The sequence below is a fragment of the Lissotriton vulgaris genome, chromosome 3_1 (genome assembly GCF_964263255.1).
Source record: "Lissotriton vulgaris chromosome 3_1, aLisVul1.2, whole genome shotgun sequence".
Taxonomy (NCBI): Eukaryota; Metazoa; Chordata; class Amphibia; order Caudata; family Salamandridae; genus Lissotriton; species Lissotriton vulgaris.
Window position 1 is genome coordinate 1,212,393,431 of NC_141689.1, and position 20,050 is coordinate 1,212,413,480.

Consider the following 20,050-nt stretch of genomic DNA (forward strand, 5'->3'; position numbering starts at 1 on the left):
CATGGCTAGGTAGGAGTGTAGGGTAGTAAGATTTTTTTAGGGTTTTGGAATGGGTGAGGACACTGGCTGGTAAGAGTTTTGAGGATTTTTTTAGGGATGGGTGTGTAGTGGTTAGGGCAATTTAGAGTTCAGGATGAGTTACAGGAAACTAAAGGGTTTTTAGGGTTCATGGATGTGTTAGTGTTAGACATGTCACCCTTAGGGAGGTCTTCCCCGAAACATTTTGCATATTTTTCAGATTTTTATTTTTTTGGCCTTAGGCCTTGGCCTTAGGGCTCCATGCACCTTATCACTGCTATCCAGTGCTAAAGGGTGTGTGTCCATTCCTTAAGACATGGTAACATTGCCTTATACCCAATTGGTATATTTCATTTATATATAGGTTCCTAGTAAAGTGGTAGTATGTGTACCCAGGGCCTGTACATTAAATGCTAGTGGTGGGGCTGCTGCAATGATTGTACCACCAACTTAAGTAGCCCTTTCAAACATGTCTCAGACCTGCCATTCCAGCCTCTGTGTAGTTTTAAACTGCCATTTCATCCTGGCCAAATAAACCTTTTGCCAGACCCAAGCCTTCCTTTTTAATACTTATGTCCCCCCTTGGGTAGGCCTTGGGCAGCCCAGATGGCAAGGTGCTGTGTTTTTAAAAAGCAGAACACATGCTTTTAAGTGTTACATGTCCTGGTAATAAAACGCTTTTAATTTCATGTTGTACTGCTGCAAGGCCTACCTATCCCTTAGGATAACATTGGATTTACCTTATTACATTTTATAAACTGTAACTTCCAAATGGGGAGAGATAACCAATTAAAATGTTTTGTCTTTGGAATTGAATTGTAATGAAAATGACACTTTTAGATAGTTGGCATTTTCCTGCCTTCGCCATTTAGTGCCTGCAGATTGTCTCTTGGTCACATGACTGGGAGTAGCTGGCAGTTGGGCTTTGTGTATTTCTCCTAGATAGCCACACACATTAGAGAGCTTAGGTGTGCCTGGATGGGCCATCGCTGGTAGGATGAAAGGGCAGTGCTCTGCACAACCATACTTACACATGAATAGGTTGTGTCCTTCCACCACAGAAAGGGCTGCATACCCCCTGTAGTTAGGTTGAAGTCAGGGCATGGGAGACAGGAAACCTGGGCACATCAAAGAGAAAAACCTCTAGAAGCTTCTCCCACTTCAGAGAAGGCACCAGGAATAAATATTGAATTTCAGACACCAACTCTTCAATCAACGTCTGGACCTATGGAAGACTGCCAGGAAGACGTACTGCTGTGCCACTGACTGCTGCCCTGAAGGACTTACTGCGTTGCTGTGCTGCCCGGCTCACCAGCTGCCCTCCTGCCTGGGAGAGACGGACTGGACCTGCCACTTTTACCCAGGACCCCCAGAGTGGCTCCAAGGGCCAAGTCGCTTGTAACCTGCACCTGGAATCTGCAGCTGTGAGTCCTATCCTGCAAAGTGGTGCCACCCCAGCCCTGGACTGCTGGAAGTGGGCCCAAAGGTGCTCTGCCTCCCTCTGTGGATCCAGAAGAACTGACACATCTCCTCTGCTGCACAGAACAACCTTAGCAGGACTGATGCAGTGCCTCTGCTGCATGAATGTTCCAGTCACAATAACTCTGCATCTCCCCCGCATCCTCATTGGAACCACAGTTGCACAACACATACCTGACGCAGGCATCACATCGCTAGCCCCTTGTTGATAACTGCCTTGCTGATGACAGCGGACTCTGCATTGCAGCCTCACATCTCCTCGACGCACTGACTCGACTGCACAACGCATCCTCGATACTGGACTTCACATTGAAAACCCTATGACGGGATCCTCAACAATGATGCAGGACCTTGCATCTCAACTGCGCAGCTAGCCTCTCGGAACCAGTGCATCGTTTCGGCTGCATGACGCAACCTCGAAAAGGGACTTTGGAACACTCTAGAATCATGGTTTAAGATACTCCTGTACAGTGGTCCTAACTGGCCCGCGATTCATCGCAGTCAGTCTGAACTTGTGACTTTGGGCCATATGTAGGTAACTACTGATTCCTAAATACCGAATTTTACTGATTCGGTATTTAGGAATCGGTATTTCATATGTAGGGAATAATCGTTAATATTCCTTATTACCGAATCAGTAATACCGATTCGGTAATAAAGGATCACCTATCCATTAATTCCTATTGGCTTGGAGGCCCATAGGAATGTATGCGAAGAAAATCGGTATTACAGAATTGGTATTACCGATTCGGTAATCGTGGGAGGTATTTCAAGGGTGCCAGGGTGTCCAAAGGACACCCTCTACCACCCCTGAAATGTGCATGTATGCACATGTCGCACACATACATGCCCTAAGGGCATCGATGTGTGCCACATGGCACACTTCAAAAAGCAAAAAAGTGCTTTTTGAAAGGAAATCGCTATTTACCACCAGCTAGGAGTTAGGGGTAAATAGATATTCCTTAAAGCTGAGGTGCACTCTTTTAAGTGCTACCTACATTGCATTTAAGAAATCGGTATTACCGATTCCTTAAATGCAAGACCATAAGGAATCAGTATTTACAGATTCCTTAATACCGAATCCTTCCTACAACTCAAATGCCTAAATACTGGTCGGTAACTGTGAAATGTAACGAATTTCACCCTTACCGACCAGTATTGGGCCACCTACATATGGCCCTTTGTCCCGGTCTGGCACAACCAGATACCCACAGTTGGCACTTTGTGCTTTTTGGCACTATTCTCACTTAAATTTTTTTAATTGCATATCTCCGGACCTACTGATTAGATATTTATTTTGGCCTTGTTTATTTATTAAAGTCCATTCTATTATTAGGTCAAGCCTACAGCAACCATGCGCTGACTGCAAGACCTGGTGTAATCAATAAAAGGTCTGTATTCCCTCCTTCTACTCCATTGGTACACTCCAGCATCGCGTTTCTTTGCTGCCTCCTTTTTTGTTCCTCCAGCCGATAGCTCACTTCATTTCCATGCTGAGGAGCACTGGTAAAGTGCAATGTTAGCACGCTTCTTTAATTAATATTCCTTCCTGCGCACTTTTCTTTGCTTTTCTGGGCACCCATTTCTCCGATTCTGCACTTCATGTTTTGAAGACCACAGACAGAAAATAATGAAAACGAGCAACACCTGCTCCATTTTCATAGCTATGCATTATTCTGTGATTTTACTTAAGTCATGTGTGGGCAGTCCTAAAGTATTAGTTACTCCTGACGTATGCCTGCTAAGCCGTATGTTTTCTCTAGAGCATTGACCGATGATGGAGTAGTAGAGCTGCCCAGGAACGATGTGAATAGGACACTATCTTCTTCCAAATTGTGACCCCTCCCATCCCCAATGTTTGGGAAAGCTGTTTGGGAAAGCTGTTTGGACGGCGACATGGGCCAGACATTAGTGTGCTTAAACAAGTGGGCAGATGATGCATTTGCTAAAGCTATCCAGAACAAAACAGTTTTCAACACTGAGTGGTCTTTTTCATACTTCTACAAATTATAGTTTTTCCAGACTATTTCTAGGAGCTTTGTGCATCTATCTGCTCATTAATGGATATGTGGGTGTGCATGTCTATATATAGCATTTTCTTCTTGTATAGTAACTAGGTTATCTTTTTTAATAAAATCAGTTTATTGAGATTTTGTAAAGCATTTAACAGGAAATAATAATAAAAAAATAAAAAAGAAGAAACATGATACATTCACCTGATACATCGTAGGTCATGCCTGCAAGCAACTTCGCCAGAGAACTACGTTAACTATTGATAGGGGTGTATTGAAGTTTATGTACTATTATTTGGAATAAGTAAACATCATTTCCGACAAATTATGCAAAAAACAGGTCTGTTGTTTCGCGATAAATTTTAGTGTGAATGTGTCTTTGCGTCAGTGTAGAATCAGCAAGGCGCATCCAACAGAAGTTAGAGGCAGGTATAAGGTGGACAGGAAGCTTTATTGTGTACTCCTCAGCCACAGCTAGCTCTGTTACCACAGAGTCTAACAGACCGGGAACAGCTTATTCTAGAATCTGATGACTCTAAGATAATAAATGTTCTAGCATATTCCTTTTGGCAATCAGGTGAGGAAGATTCAATGCATCCCCCTTTTTAGGTTCAGCCTGGGCAGTGCATGCGCTGCTCTGCATGGTATGCTGTGTTCGGATATGGACTTGAAGCCCCTCCCACTTTCCGCACATATTTCTTATTGGCTTGTGCCATTGTCCTTCATAAATGCTGGCTTTTGATTCGTTAATAGGCTTGCTAGTCCTTCCTTAGTACCGCCTTGTCTTAAATTGTAATCTCCCATGAGGACTGGCCCTTTTACTTCTGTTGTTACACAGCATGTCTTATTTAGTCTGTAATCATTATTTTCTTTAAAGAGTTTCTCCTACTGCAAGTAGGACATGCTTTCCTGCAACATTCAGAAGCCATGGGCGCTTTCCCTTTCCAAGCAGCCCAGGACAATGGCGGACGCTTCTTTAAAATGAAATAGGTCTCGCATTTTCAAGAGTTTGAGCTATTGGCATTGTAAATGACAATGCCTTATATTTATTTGCTTTGATAATTAAGACATCCATAAAAGGCATTGTCATTTACAATGCAAATAGCTTAAACCCTCGCGAATGCAAGACCTATTGTGTTGCAAATGCTCATTCTAATTTGATGAGGGATCCTTTTTGTGTAATATTTTAATTTCAAATCAAATCAAGTCAGCATTATTCGATTTTTGTATATTTAAAACCATAAAAGCACAGTACAGGATAACAAGCACAAATATGATTCACATGATATGATAAAATTACCAATTCTTTAAGACAATCCATTAATATTAAAAAAGAAAAATAAACTTAAGATTACTCTAGACAAGCTGTACATTGTGTTCCTGTATCTGATAATCGCCTTTAAAAAAAGAAGAGATAGACATGATAATAATTTCATTTTCTAAAAATTGTAGCCTCAAAAGTGCTAATCTACATTGTCTGAGGCCCAACATCTTCAAAAAGGGAATTAAAAACCTTTTCCTTAATAAGACATAATATTTACAGAAAAGAATACAATGTAATGTAGATTGTGTTGAAATGACGTCACAAGGACATCACAACAAATTTCGAGACCAATCATTTGATTCAGGGAAGGTAGCCATTCTGTAAAAGGAACCACAATGAAAACGGGATAGAAGCATACGACTAAAACTGCTCTGTACCACTATTAAATAAGGTTGTATACCTAAACATGTCGTCATCAAATGATTTTCCATGACTGTTATTTTTCCTTTCTCAATGAGCCAACGCTTATTTTCTAGGTGATGTAAACAGTTTAATTTTAAAATTTTTCTCGATATTGTTTCCAAGCTTACAGGGGAATCAAAATATTCAGGATGACCAATATCGTACGACATTTTTTTTTACATAACTGATTCAAGGTATTTTCCCCACCCCATCCAATTGAAGGCAGTCCAGAATTACATCGCTATTAAAACATGTTTCCATGGTTACCCACACCTTATGCCACAATAAAAGTGGATTTGTTTTAATAATATCAGACACATATGTCAGACCGAGTTCCCTATGACAGCTAAAAGTAGCAGTTGAACTGGGGACCACCAAAAGATAGGGAATAAAAGCATTTTCGCAACGTTGTATGTGTTCGGCATCTGCTGGGCCCCAGATGCCCGCACCATATGTCGCAGTAGATACACATTTGGATTTGTAAATGTCTAATAGCTCCAGGACCCGTCTGCCACCCAATTTACTGAAAATATTAATAACTGCGCCTATAGCTCTTGAGAAAGTCAGTTTCCTTGCTTGCATGGCCGCTTTCCCTCGAGCAAGTCCTGTCAAAATGTATTCCCAGATATGAGAATTAATCTGTACTTTCTATTTTTTTTCTCAATAAAAATGTTGCATGTTGTGCTCTTTTTTGTACCACAGCTCATAGTATAGGTCTTGATAATATTTACTTTCAAACCCCTTCCTTGCATGTAGGTAGCAAAATTAGCAACCATCCGTTGTAGACCTATCCATGTACGTGCCATGATAACTGCATCATCAGCATACAATGAAATAGGGACTAGGGTATTATTAATAATAGGGTATTCTTGTCGGCGATCAATCAAATATTGTCCTAAGCTATCTATACTACTATTATAAAGAGAGAAGTCAGTCCTTTGAGCCAGGTAAACTCAAAAAGTACACCACCAATCTAAATACCCAAGACATCTATGAAAACCTCAGGGCAAGCAGAAGGACATAGGCGATATAAAAATAACAAATATATGTTATTTAAAACATTTACGAATAAAAATAAAGTAGTCCCTAGAAAATAGCGCCGGCCGCGACGTCTGCGTGATGACATCGGGAGCGCGGGGAGGAGCGGCGTTCAGGAGCAACAGGAAGAGCGGAGGACATGAGCGTGGGGAGGAGCTGCGGAGGACAAGCGGAAAGGGGCGGCGAGAAGCGGAGGAGCAGGGCAGCGCTGGGAGGAGCGGTGGATGAGGTAGCGGACAAGCGGTCAGGAGCGGCGAGAAGCGGAGGAGCAGTGGAGCGGTAAACACAGCAGCGCGGGGAGGAGCGGCGGATGAGATAAGTCAAGCAGCCGCGGGTGCACAGCGAAGGACGGGCGGGGGCCATGAACAGTGAGTGATAAAGGGTGCGCAGCGAGGTACGGGTGGGGGCCATGAACAGAGAGTGAGCACAAAGTTGGGACGTTGGGGGAAACAAAGCGTGGGCAGAAGCGGCCGCTCTGCTGCGCCTCTCCTGCTGCGATGCTACCTCCAGCCCCTTTCTGCCCCGGGCAAGGCCGGGGCAGGCTGCTAGTTAATGTATAAAGAAAAAAGAAAAGGGGCAAGTATACAACCTTGTCTCACCCCTTTTTTATACAAAATGTTGTTAAACATTCTCCCTTTAGCCCATATCGAAACTTCGCTCCTGCTTCCCTATACAACTCCTTATTAAATGATAATAGTGGAGGGTCAGCATTCATGTCTGTGAAGATACTCCATAATTTGTCATGTTCTACACAATTGAAAGCTGAGCTTCAGTCAATAAACGTCAAAAAGAGGTTGGTCTCCTTGGCTGATGTATATTTACCTATAATTAATGCTAAATAAGTCCCTGCTCTATCGTGCCCAGACCAGCTCGAAACCCATATTGAAAATTTGATTAAACACCAGTATCTTCTGCCGAGGTTTGTAATTTATTTAGGATAACTCTCCCAGCAACTTTCATTAGGGCGTCCAATAATAAAATTGGACGGTAGCAGCTTGGATAATTTCTATCTCCCTTTTTAGATCTCATGCGTGCTTCATAGGCAAAAAGACCTTTAGCCATCGCTCTGGCTTTTCAGCCAAAAACGTGCATGTGTTCCATTGCCTTCAATGGTAATACGTGTACGTCTGGTGATTCACTTGCATGACTGAGCACCACCATATGGTAGCAATAATCGCTTTCGCAAGGGAATCGCGCAGCCCCCTCCTCCCCCCCTGCTACCGCGCATGCGCGCCTCCCCCCCCCATGCCGGTTGTCTGCCACACTTGTTATTAGCACACTGTCCTCACGACCTACTGGGGAATTGGCCTCTAATGTTCAGAGGGAGGCATGTTTTTCTGCTTCGGTTCATTAGACTTAGTACCCACCACTTTGAAGGATACCATAGCAGTGCGCTTAGAGTGCAGCTCACTGTGATACCAACATAAGGCGCTATTATAGTTTGAAAATAACAGGTATAGCGGTGTAGTTAAGAAACCACTATGATAACTCTTGGGATCTTGTAGCCAGAAATGCAATGGTGACTGGAAATGTTAGAACCGACATTTAAACACGCCCCACACTGCAGGAACCGTCACCAGTATGGGCCAGTGGGGGCGTGGCTGCATCACAGCAGCACACCCTGGTCTGATAACAGCCTTTGATCTTGCAGCCCACAAAGAAAATGCTAGAGTGGTGGAATGGCCAAGTATATAGCTACATTTTTGGGAGTTTTATTAAGTGTGAACTCTACCCAGGGTATCAGAGCGCTTTGCACGTGCACCAGTTGCAATACAGACGGACACATTAATTTTGTTAGACATGAGGAAAGTAAATGATTTGTCCAGAACCACAGGATGAGGATCGTTCCTGCCGCGACTCGAACCCTTAAGGTCGACCGCTCTGGCCATTATGCCACGTCCTCTATTGTAGTCTGTATCCATAAATGGTGTATCGGGTATGTCACGGGAAATACAAGGCACGCCAATGCCATTTCACATTCTGTTTAGAAATAAAACACAGCTTTATCTCGGGTGTAGTCGGCTCCTTTGCCCCTTTTACCTAGTGCCACTGCACATGCCACCTAAACCCCTGTTACAAATTATACCCTATGACCATCATTCCTAAAACTACTTGCACCTGTAATTGAGGCGGAGATGGGCATATAGCTTGGCATAGAAACAGATGAACTTGCAAAACAACTGTTCAGATTCCTGAAATTTGGTTTCACCCTCAGTCATGGATTTACTCATCTCAAGTTCCCTGATTGTATAAGTAACTTTACTCTAGTGGATGGGAAGAGGCCATTCCAAAGCAGGTGCACTCCTTGCAGCGTACACGTTGTGCGCATTCACAGACCATGTGTCTCCACTTCGTACCCTGGAAAAGCTTGAAGATTTACTCCAGTCAAGAGCAATCCCTTTCCAGGACGGGAAAGGGTAAGCATCAAACATGTAGAGTTCTTCACAAGGAAAAAATGTTTTCCCTTGGAGAAAAGAAGTTACAAAAGACATTTGCATTTAGTTTTTTTTCAATGCAAAGATATGCTTGTGATTTGTTTTCACGTGCATTAATGGTGTTCCCCAAAACCTTCCCAGGATTAACCCTGGTAAGCCATAACATGTGCAGGTTTCCTTTTGTAGCCTGGAAGAATTTTGTGAATTTCTAAGATTAATAATTCATCTCCCATGATAGATTAAAACCACCAAGGCAGATTTGCAGGCCCAATATGCACAGCCATTTGAGTGTGTAAGTCTGACTAACATACCTAAAAGGCTCATTTTACGATTGCAACAGTTTACATTCATGAATCATTTTATTAATGTGTAATATTACCTCCTGTGAATGAATCCTGAGTGTGAGTAACTCAAACTCAAGGGGTGAGTATTATGAGCTGTAGCAAAGTTATGTAGCTGTGAGTTTTTTGGTTGTTACTTAAGTACGCCTCTGACCCCTTAAAATCCTGGAAATGCTTCACAATTTACTCCCGCCAAATTGGTGAAGAGAAGGAGCTTCTCCACGAAAACAGTATTTTGCCCATGAATATCAAGAAAAAAAATATTGCACAAAAGTGAGGGCATGCCACCATATGGAATGTGTACAATTATTCACCCTGCATTGCCTCTTCATCGTCAAAATTATGATTTCACAGACGTTTCTAAGGCATGTTCCTAGAAAGCTGTGGTTATTGCAGGGCTCTAGGTGAAATGCTTTGGGGAATGTTGAGTCATAGGTTTGTCCCCTGCTAGGCCAGATTGGTGAGAGAATAGCTGTTTCCCAAACAATAACGTTTTTAAAAAACAATGGCAGATCGAAACAAGTCTTGGCAAAGCTAAAAAGCTGGTGGCCGACGCCATACCTATTGGAGTTGCCAGTGCTCGTTTTTCTTTGTTATGACACGAGCTCTGTTAAATACCGACAGCCGTCTCTTAACAGCCCTCAGTAATGGGGAGCAGTCAACCAGGAGCACTCAACCATTCCTAAAGCAGGCCTCAATCAGCACTATCAGAGCTTTCACTTGCAGATTCGTTTGCTCAACTTCACTAATGGTCACAAACGTTGACCCTTAATTGAGCCTGACCAGGTAAGCATTAATTGGGCCTGCTTCTTGTAAGCGCTCAACCATGGCACAGCTACACTCACCAAACACCTCTCACATGTAGCAATGCCGTTTAGATATGCTCTAAACTGAGATCTGGTTAACAATGGTGTGATAAAAGTGAAAGGTCAACAGTTCGATTGGGTTTATAGTGACACTTAGTACGGGTGGGTCTACATGACCTTTTGATGTCATGATAGAAACATTGTTATTAGGGAAGAATGTCAATTTACCCGAAGTGGCATTTGCTCGTTTAACAAGTGTGTTCACTCTCTCTTAAGTGGGCTCCCCCCCCCCCCCCCCCCCGCCCCCCCCCCCCTCTCCTCATAATCCCACTGGTCTTGCTGGATTCCACAGCCCTAGTGAAACCAAGGCTGGCTGTAGCCCGAGGCCGCCAACGATGTCCTCTTTGCGCTTTTGGGTTATTCCCATGCATTCCTGGCATTGCAGGCGACAATGGCGTGCGCCGCCAGGCATTGAGTTGCAGCTACGCAGCGGTAATGCAGGGCGGGTAGGAGTGGCCTATCCTGTCCGGCAAGACTTCGAGTGAGATGGCCACAGAGAGAGACAAAGCTTCTGAGAGAGGCTGCAGTGCGAGAAGGCTTATGTGAAGGAGCTAATAGTATAATTACTTTACAAAATATTCTTCGATTTATGCGCAATGTATGTTAAAAACGTGAGGGTAGTCTATGTCAGTGATTTTTTAGTTCCTTTTCATATTTCATGTTTTACTTATTGTCGCATTCTCCTGTGGTGTTAGCTATTTCCAGGATGTTGTGTTCCTGTATTTTTTTCGTGTAGCACGTTACTCTTATACGGTGTTTAGTGCATACTTTCAACTGAGTTACACAAGGTGTTTATAACGGGCCACGATTGAGCGGTTGGGGTTTGAGGATGAAGGCAGTGCAAGTTTCTCAAAGGGCCTGTCACAGATTCAAACAAGCATTGGCATGGCCAATAGGTCTCGCTTATGGGACCATCTAAGTATTTAGTTATGAAGCACAATATCCTTAGTGCAACAATATTAACTGTTGCATGGCTAAACACTTATAAGGTCCCAAAGGCGAGACCTATTGGCTATGCCAATGCTTGTTAAATGTAGGGATAACGATTGCATTTGACCATGTGGGGATAAACCTATAGCGATTACAACCTGTTAAAACATTAGTTAAAAGCAGGGCCCATAAACCAATGTTCGACTTATTAACGTCCACTGGGACGCCATCCGGTCCTGGTGCCTTCCCTGAGACGCTCTTGGTTATGGCCCTACTAACTTCCTCAAATGAAATATCAATATCTAGAGGAAGTGCTGTTGGTTGTACGTTAGCTACTCTTCCCCCTACCACAGAGGTTGTCTCGCTTTGATCCAGAGTTGCGTCATTGTAAAGACCCGTAAAAAGTTCAACCCAGTTTTCTTCGGTAATTGCTATGTCTATGATATTGGTCTCCCTATTTACAAAAAAGGGGGCATTTACCGCTCTCCAGATGCCAATATTATCCTTGTTTAAACTTGCCTGGTGCAAGGCCTGCCAGGCTTTCTTTTTCAATTGTAACTTGCGTTTTTTTATTGCCAATCGGTAGCCGTTCTTACCTAAGTTCTTCCCTGCTTCTGTTTTCATTTCGTAGGACATTTTTCAAGTGGGTATGCGCCTTGCTACATGCCCTGTCGAATCAGCCCTGTGTCTTATGTGTCCCCTGTCTCCATTCCCTAGTTTTCGTGCTTCCCCTGTTATTTTAACGTCATCCTTTGTCAGAGAAAGACAGATTTCAAAGTCCTCTCGTGTCTTATTAACCAGTGTTTTAAGAAAGACCACTGGATCCACTTTGGTCCAGTTTATGGAGTATCCATTTGTACTAGCGAGATTAATGTTGAAATTATAATTCATATCATTCTTGTTCAAGGTTCTAGCAATCCCTTCCGCAAAGAGATCTAGATTAATCGGATAATGGTCACTCATTAATATTTCACAGGTTTGACAAGTACAGACATTACAAGAATACCTGTTAGACATCAAAGCAAAGCCAATTATCGAATTACAACCCCTCCCAATAAATGTTGGCTCCAAGGGTACAGGGGGTGTACACAATTCATTCGCCTACCCCAGGTCAAAACGAAAAACTATTCATTCAGCAAATCCCCCACAGTTGTGTGAGCAAAATGGGTCAAAGTGTCTACACTGTCCTTACCTAGGCCACAAATGCCCTTTTTAGGTCGAGCCTTTACCATTCCGCAGGAATGGGAAATGGGGAGAATTCAAGTCGGCTATTTTCTCTTCAAACCAAAGGGCTTTCAGCCCGCGGTTTTCATGCAGTGCCCGTCAACATGCACGCGCATCGCATGCAAGCCCAGCCCAGTCCTCTCCTCATTCACGCCCACCCACCAGGCTCTCCCGCCCCCATCAGGCTTCTCTCCCAATCCGCATGCAAGCCCAGCCCAGTCCTCCCCTCATTCACGCCCACCCACCAGGCTCTCCCGCCCCCATCAGGCTTCTCTCCCAATCCGCATGCAAGCCCAGCCCAGTCCTCCCCTCATTCACGCCCACCCACCAGGCTCTCCCGCCCCCATCAGGCTTCTCTCCCAATCCGCATGCAAGCCCAGCCCAGCCCTCCCCTCATTCACGCCCACCCACCAGGCTCTCCCGCCCCCATCAGGCTTCTCTCCCAATCCGCCTGCCTCCCCTCGCGCATTCACGCCTCCCACCAGGCTTTCCCGCCCCCATCCGGCGTTTCATTTTTTTTTGTTTGTTTCTGGTGCACGTCGCGTTTCTCCTGTCCGAGTGCTCGTTTTGGCTTCCCAGGTCCCAGTTTATTGATCGCCTGTTTTTCCGTTTATCCTGCCCCCTTATCAGTTATTGTGCAGTGCAGCGTCCTGGGAGCTTGTTTGTCTGATCCCCGCTGCGTGGTATGTGCCGTCCGGGACTCCTCTGGCCGAGTCTGTAATGTGAGCTTCCAGGGGTGATTTTGCCAGGGCCTCCTTCCGGTCTGTTAAGCCCTCTTCACCTGCACTTCCGCCCAGCCCGCTGTGTACTGGAAGCCGCTGCTCACTGTCGCGATGCAGGCCGCTGATCTCTTCCAATCGCGCTATGCGTTCCCGTCGTCGGTTCGTTCCTGGATATCTGGTGCATCAAGCAGGCATGCATTCCTGAATCAACACTGCATGACCCAGTTTGTGGTAATTAGGTCACGGCAGGCTACCCGTGACCTAACCCACGCCCATCCTTTCCCACGTCGGACATTCTACAGTGCGTGATGTCTGTCGAAACGTGCAGCTCCGCGTGTAAACCGCTCCAGAAGGTTCTAGGGCCTCAGTGAAGGTTAGTGCCAGTAAGTCTCTTACCTTGCTTTAAACTAGGCGATACCCTAGGGTGACGATACCTGGAGGGAAAGCTACGTGTGCAGAGTGCTATGTAAATGAGCTTCTGGGTGACTGGGCTCCTTCACAGCACCATGCAGATACACACAATGGACCACACACTGCGATTGACGTGCGGTTTTGCAATTTAAAGTGCGGCACAAGTTTGAGGTTCACAAGCAATATAAAGGATTACTGACGTGACATAAAGTACAACTTCAATAATTTACTGCATGCAACCCAGTTTTTTACAACAATATTTGTAATGTCTTCGGTTGTCTGGTGACGTCCACATACAAGATTGAGAGTTAAAGATTTGAATCATTTGTGGGTTGTAGAACACGACGCCAACGTGCACGGCAACTTGTTTTAACAAAGTGAACTTTTGTGCCCGTTTCTGTCACTTAAATTCCTTGTGCCATCCCCACCACCACTACCACCCACCCATCGCTGCCTGTTAATTTTAGTGGGTCGGCGCCATTGCCGCTGTTTCCCGTTTATTTTGAAAATGCATTCCATTGGCAGTAGGATCGGCACTTGCAATTTTGCTTTTCGTTTTGGAAGGACCCTTACTAAATATATGCAGCAGTTGCTGCCCTGAAGCAGCAGTGGTTTCATTTTTATTTTCGGTTTTGTCAGAGCAGTAATCTATTTATGAGTGCCTCAGTTCATTGTGTTTTGTGGCTCACCCTCAACCCCCGACTCACCCTCACTCACCCTCAACCCCTCACCCTCACTCACCCTCAACCCCTCCCCCTCACCCTCACTCACCCTCACTCACTCACCCTCACTCACCCTCACTCACCCTCAACCCCTCACTCACCCTCACTCACCCTCACTCACCCTCACTCACCCTCACTCACCCTCACTCACCCTCACTCACCCTCACTCACCCTCACTCACCCTCACTCACCCTCACTCATCCTCACTCATCCTCACTCATCCTCACTCACCCTCAACCCCTCACCCTCACCCACCCTCAACCCCTCACCCTAACTCACACTCACTCCTCACTCACCCTCACTCATCCTCACTCATCCTCACTCACCCTCAACGCCTCACCCTCACCCACCCTCAACACCTCACCCAAACTCACACTCACCCTCACTCACCCTCACGCTCACTCACTCTCACTCACCCTCAACCCCTCAATCACCCTCAACACCTCACTCACCCTCAACACCTCACTCACCCTCAACACCTCACTCACCCTCAACTCCACAGTCACCCTCACACGCACTCACCCTCAACTCCTCACCCTCACACTCACACACTCACACCCCCTCACTCACACTCACACACACTCAATGACAATAACTCACACTCAGACTCACACACCCTCACGCTCACACACCCTCACCATCACCCCCCATCACCCTCACACCCCCTCACTCACACTCACTCACACTCAATGACAATACTTCACACTCACCCTCACTCACCCTCAACGCCTCCACCTCAACTCCTCACCCGCACTCACCCTCAACACCTCACTCACCCTCAACACCTCACTCACCCTCAACACCTCACTCACCCTCCACACCTCACTCACCCTCAACTCCACAGTCACCCTCACACGCACTCACCCTCAACTCCTCACCCTCACACTCACACACTCACACCCCCTCACTCACACTCACACACACTCAATGACAATAACTCACACTCAGACTCACACACCCTCACGCTCACACACCCTCACCATCACCCCCCATCACCCTCACACCCCCTCACTCACACTCACTCACACTCAATGACAATACCTCACACTCACCCTCACTCACCCTCAACGCCTCCACCTCAACTCCTCACCCGCACTCACCCTCAACACCTCAATCACCCTTAACACCTCACCCTCAACACCTCACCATCACTCACCCTCAACACCTCACTCACCCTCAACTCCTCACTCACCCTCAACACCTCACTCACCCTCACTCTCACTCATCCTTACTCACCCTCAACACCTCACCCTCATCTACGCAACGCCACTCATCTACTAAAAGACACTCAACTACGCAACGCCACTCAACTACGCAATGCCACTCAACTATGCAACGCCACTCAACTACGCAACGACACTCAACTACGCAACGACACTCACACATGCAACGCCACTCACACATGCAACACCACTCACACATGCAACGCCACTAAACAACGCAACACCACTCAACTACGCAACGACACTCAACTACGCAACGACACTCAACTACGCAACGACACTCACACATGCAACGCCACTCACACATGCAACACCACTCACACATGCAACGCCACTAAACAACGCAACACCACTCAACTACGCAACGCCACTCAACTACGCACACATGCAACGCCACTGCCACATGCAACGCCACTGCCACATGCAACGCCACTCACACATGCAACGCCACTCACACATGCAACGCCACTCACACTGCCAACGCCACTCACACAGGCAACGCCACTCACACAGGCAACACAAATCACACAGCCAACGCCTCACACACAGGCAACACCTCTCACACACGCAACGCCACTCACACACGCAATGCCACTCACACACGCAACGCCACTCACACACGCAACGCCACTCACACACGCAACGCCACACACGCAACGCCACTCACACACGCAACGCCACTCACACACACAACGCCACTCACACACGAACAACACTCACGTTGCCAATAGATCGCGCAGTACGACAGGTGGAACTATTACAATGGCAAATAACAATGCCTTTCACTGTTGTTATCATTTAGAATACATAAAGGGCTTTGTCATTTACACAACCAATAGCTCAAACTTTCCTACTGCGAGACCTATTGGCAACGCCAGTGCTTGTTTACTATGTTGTCATAAGAAACAATTGAAGTCACCTACCCATATAATACACATATCCCCAGACATTACATCTTCTATATGGTCCAACATTTGACATAAGTCCCCTAAGACCTTTGCTATATTAAGTTTGGGGATAATATTATAAAAGTTTATTAGCACTGTACCCTTTTCTCCCCAGACTCACTGAGAATATCTGATAGAACTAGGTCTCACTGACAATCTTCACATTGGTCACCTTCGTCTTATTGGACACATAAGTACATAAACCCCCTTTATTCCGCCCCTGCTTGCTAAAACTTGCTGGGGTGTTAAACGTTCTAAAGCCATTGATGCGTATTTCTTGGGTTACCCAGGTTTCTTGAAGGCAAATTATAGGGTAGTCTTCTATAAAGGTTAGCCAATGAGAGTTTCTCGCCTTGGATAAAAGTCCTGCAACATTCCAAGACAGTATTTTACAAGTGTGATGGCCGCTTCCCGAGGGGACATAAGAGCCAGTTGCCAATCAACGTCGCTTATTGGGCCTTAGTCATCCTGCCACCGCTCCCTTAGCTTTGGAAAGGTGTCTGGCAGGTTATTACTTAACTTTTAATATGTGAGCGATATCGCCTTTGAAAGTAGAGGCCCATCTAACAGCCGGTCTTCCAGTGGTGACGACTCTGGTATTTCATTAAGGGACGGAAAAGCCGCCTGTATTGCGTGTCTAATCTGTAAATATCTATATATATTTCTCCCTGAGCCAGATGATATTGACTCTGAAGGTCACCAAATTTAGGTATAGCTCCCATTCATAACCAGGTCCTTCACTGGGAGATACCTATGAGGTACCACTTGTCAAACCCAGGCTGATAGCACAACATGCCCAGCTTCTGTGTATACCATAGCGGCTTTACCTGCGAGAGAACTCCCACCCACCCCAAACAAGAATTAACTATACGCCATATTTCTAACATGTGTTGGGTAGGTCCAAAAAATCTCTTCTTCTTCTTCCTATCACTAGTGTACAGGGCCCCGAGATAACCGGAATGATCAGTTTGGTAACGGTCAAGAGCGTATGCTGGGTCGTCAGGGGGGTGATTTAGCCAGTGATTAACAGTCACCAATTGCGCCGCCCAGTAGTAGAGTTGCAGGTCAGGCAGCGCTATGCCTCCATCATACCAGAACTTTGTAAATTTCTTCAGTGCGACCCTGGGGGCCTTTCCATCCCACAGCAGCATGCAGATTTCACCCTTGACTGCTCCAAAATACGAGCCTGGGACTCTGTGCGGACAATCATGGAGTATGTAGAGAAAATGAGGGAGGGCCAACATTTTAAAGAGTGCAGCACGCCCGACCTGCGTGAGAGGCAGGGATCTCCAGTGCTTCACATCTGCTTGTAGTCTTGCCAGCAGGGGGCAGATTGGAGCTTTAAAAAAGAGCTGGATTCGATGTGACAAAGACTCCCAAATATCGAAACCCCTCCTCTGCCACCGCTATGGTGCATTCAGCTGGAAGTCGGGGGACTTGGCCCCTCAACATAAATAATACAGACTTGTGCCAATTGATCACATACCCCGAATACTAACCTTGGGCAGACAACTACGCTACGCTCGCGTAGTTTGCGAAGTTTGCTCTACTTCGCATTACGAGAATTGCAAGTAGCACAGTGCGACCACGCGTAGCGTAGCGGTCATTTTTTGCTTGCTCGCGGTCCTCAACGTCAAGTTGGCGACCGTGAGCGAGCAAAATGACACCCCGGCGAGACTTTTCCTCGTTCGCGATCAGCAACATCAAGTTGGCGATCGCAAGCGTGGAAAATAAACCACCCGGCGAGATTCTCAACGCGGGGAGGTCAGGTGTCTCATTACGAGTGGTCGCGTATGCTCACGACCGCTCGCGATGAGAAGCTACCAGTCCGTGTTGAGAAAGCTGCCGCTCAAATAAAAATCTACTCGAGCGGCAGAAAACGACAGCCCGCACTGTGCAAGATGCCATTTTCAATGATTGCACAGTGCGGACAAGCATTCGGCACTGTGCAATCATCGCAAACAGCGCGCTATGCAGTTTGTGTAGGGCTACGCTTAGCTCGCGAAGTGCACTTTGCGTAGCTACACGTGGCGCTACTTCACGAACTACGCCCAGGGTTACCGAATACTTGCCAAAATTTGTGAAGAGGTCGAGCACTACTCTGATGGATTTGGGCGGGGAGGCTAGATATAACAGTATGTCGTCCGCATACAAGGATATATGATCTTCCACAGCGTCCGCCCAACACAGCCCTCGTACCATCACATCTCGGCGCCCCATGCCGCAAGGTGCTCCAGCAGAAGGGAGAATATCAGCGGGGATAGCGGGCATCCTTTTCTAGTACCCCGTCTTAACCTGATTGTGCGGGACGTATAGCTGTTAACACTCACCTGTCCCAACACGTCTGTATATAACAACTTCACCCAATCTATGAATTTAGGGCCCAGTCTCACCCTTTCCAAGGCTTCGAACAAGTACGCCCATTCTATGGAGTCGAATGCCATTGAGGCATCGAGAGATAACACTGCCGCGTCATCCTCAATATACTGCCTACGAGCCATCACATTGTGAAGGCGCCGTACATTAAGGGCTGTATTCCTCATTGGCATAAATCCAGATTGGTCTGGATGGACCAATGATGCACTAACCGTCACTAGCCTATTTGCCAGGACTTTCGCCAATACCTTTGCCTTCACATTAATCAGCGAGATTGGTCTATAGGAGCCGCAACTATCCGCTGGTTTACCCGGTTTGTGGATGACTACAATGCTGGCCAGCGGCTGATCCACTGGTAACCTACCCACCTCCAGTCTGTCTTCATACATGGTAAGTGTGCTACAGACAGAGAGGCAGTGGCTTTTAAGAACTCAACCAGTATGCCGTTAGGCTCCATCGCTTTCATGGATTTAATCTGTCCTAGGGCCTTTCTAATTTCATCGTTCGAAAGATCTCCCTCCAGGGTGTCTCTTTCTACATCTGAGAGGCCCTGCATGTCACTATTCCAGAGGAGCTGACGCGAATCGTCAGCCGTGTAGTGGGTAGAGGGGCAGTATACCTTTTCCAGGTGGTCAGCAAATTCCTCTGCTATTTCCCAAGGATGCGTCACTGTTACACCCCCTGGTTTTGTCAGTTTGTGTACCCATCTCGTTCCCTGGTCTCGACTCTTCAACCACGCTAGTGTCCTGCCAGCCCTATCACCCATTTCATAGTATCTGTTCTGGTTGGTGCGATACTTAGCTATCATGTGTTCCCTGGTTTTTAGGTCTCGCCTGTCGATGCGCATGCGCATCGAGCAAGCGAGAGTATTGGGACTTATCCACTCTTTACCCAACTTGCAAGGAATCGTGGCGATTCCTTGCAGTGCCCGTGACTTTTAAGCTCAATGCGCATGCGCATTGAGCTTAAAAGGGCGTGCACATGGCCCCAGCCGCCTGCCTTGCCTACTCTCCCGCCCCCTCACTTCTTGATTGCACGGCCGCTAGGCCGTGCCTCCCCTACTCCTCCTCCTACTCTCCTCCCCTCCCGTCTGTTCCCGCACTCCTCCCACACCCCCGCTCCGCCCCCTCACTCTCTCTGCCCGCCCGCTCTCCACTCTATCAGGCAGCCAGCCGCACTCCTCCCACACCCCCGCTCCGCCCCCTCACTCTCTCTGCCCGCCCGCTCTCCACTCCATCAGGCAGCCAGCTTCAGGAGAGCAATCTGGAGAGCAATCTGCGGGGTGCCGCCATTTTAGCAGCACGGGCTTTCCCGATCACTGGACACTTACAAATTGGGCAGCAGCATTGAAGGCTTTGCTGCCTTACAAAACCGGCTCAGCGTGGCTGTCGCAACGCAAGTTTCCGTGTCTCCTGGAAGGCATCAAGTGCAATACTCTATTCCTCGTGGAACAGATCCAGCAGGACAGACGAGTAAAATCTTTCATCGCTCGCAGAACCTGCCCTGCTTTCATGGTCAATATAGTTCTTGGGTTGGCAAGTCACTAAGAGACGTTATTTGTATGACGTATGCCACTCATA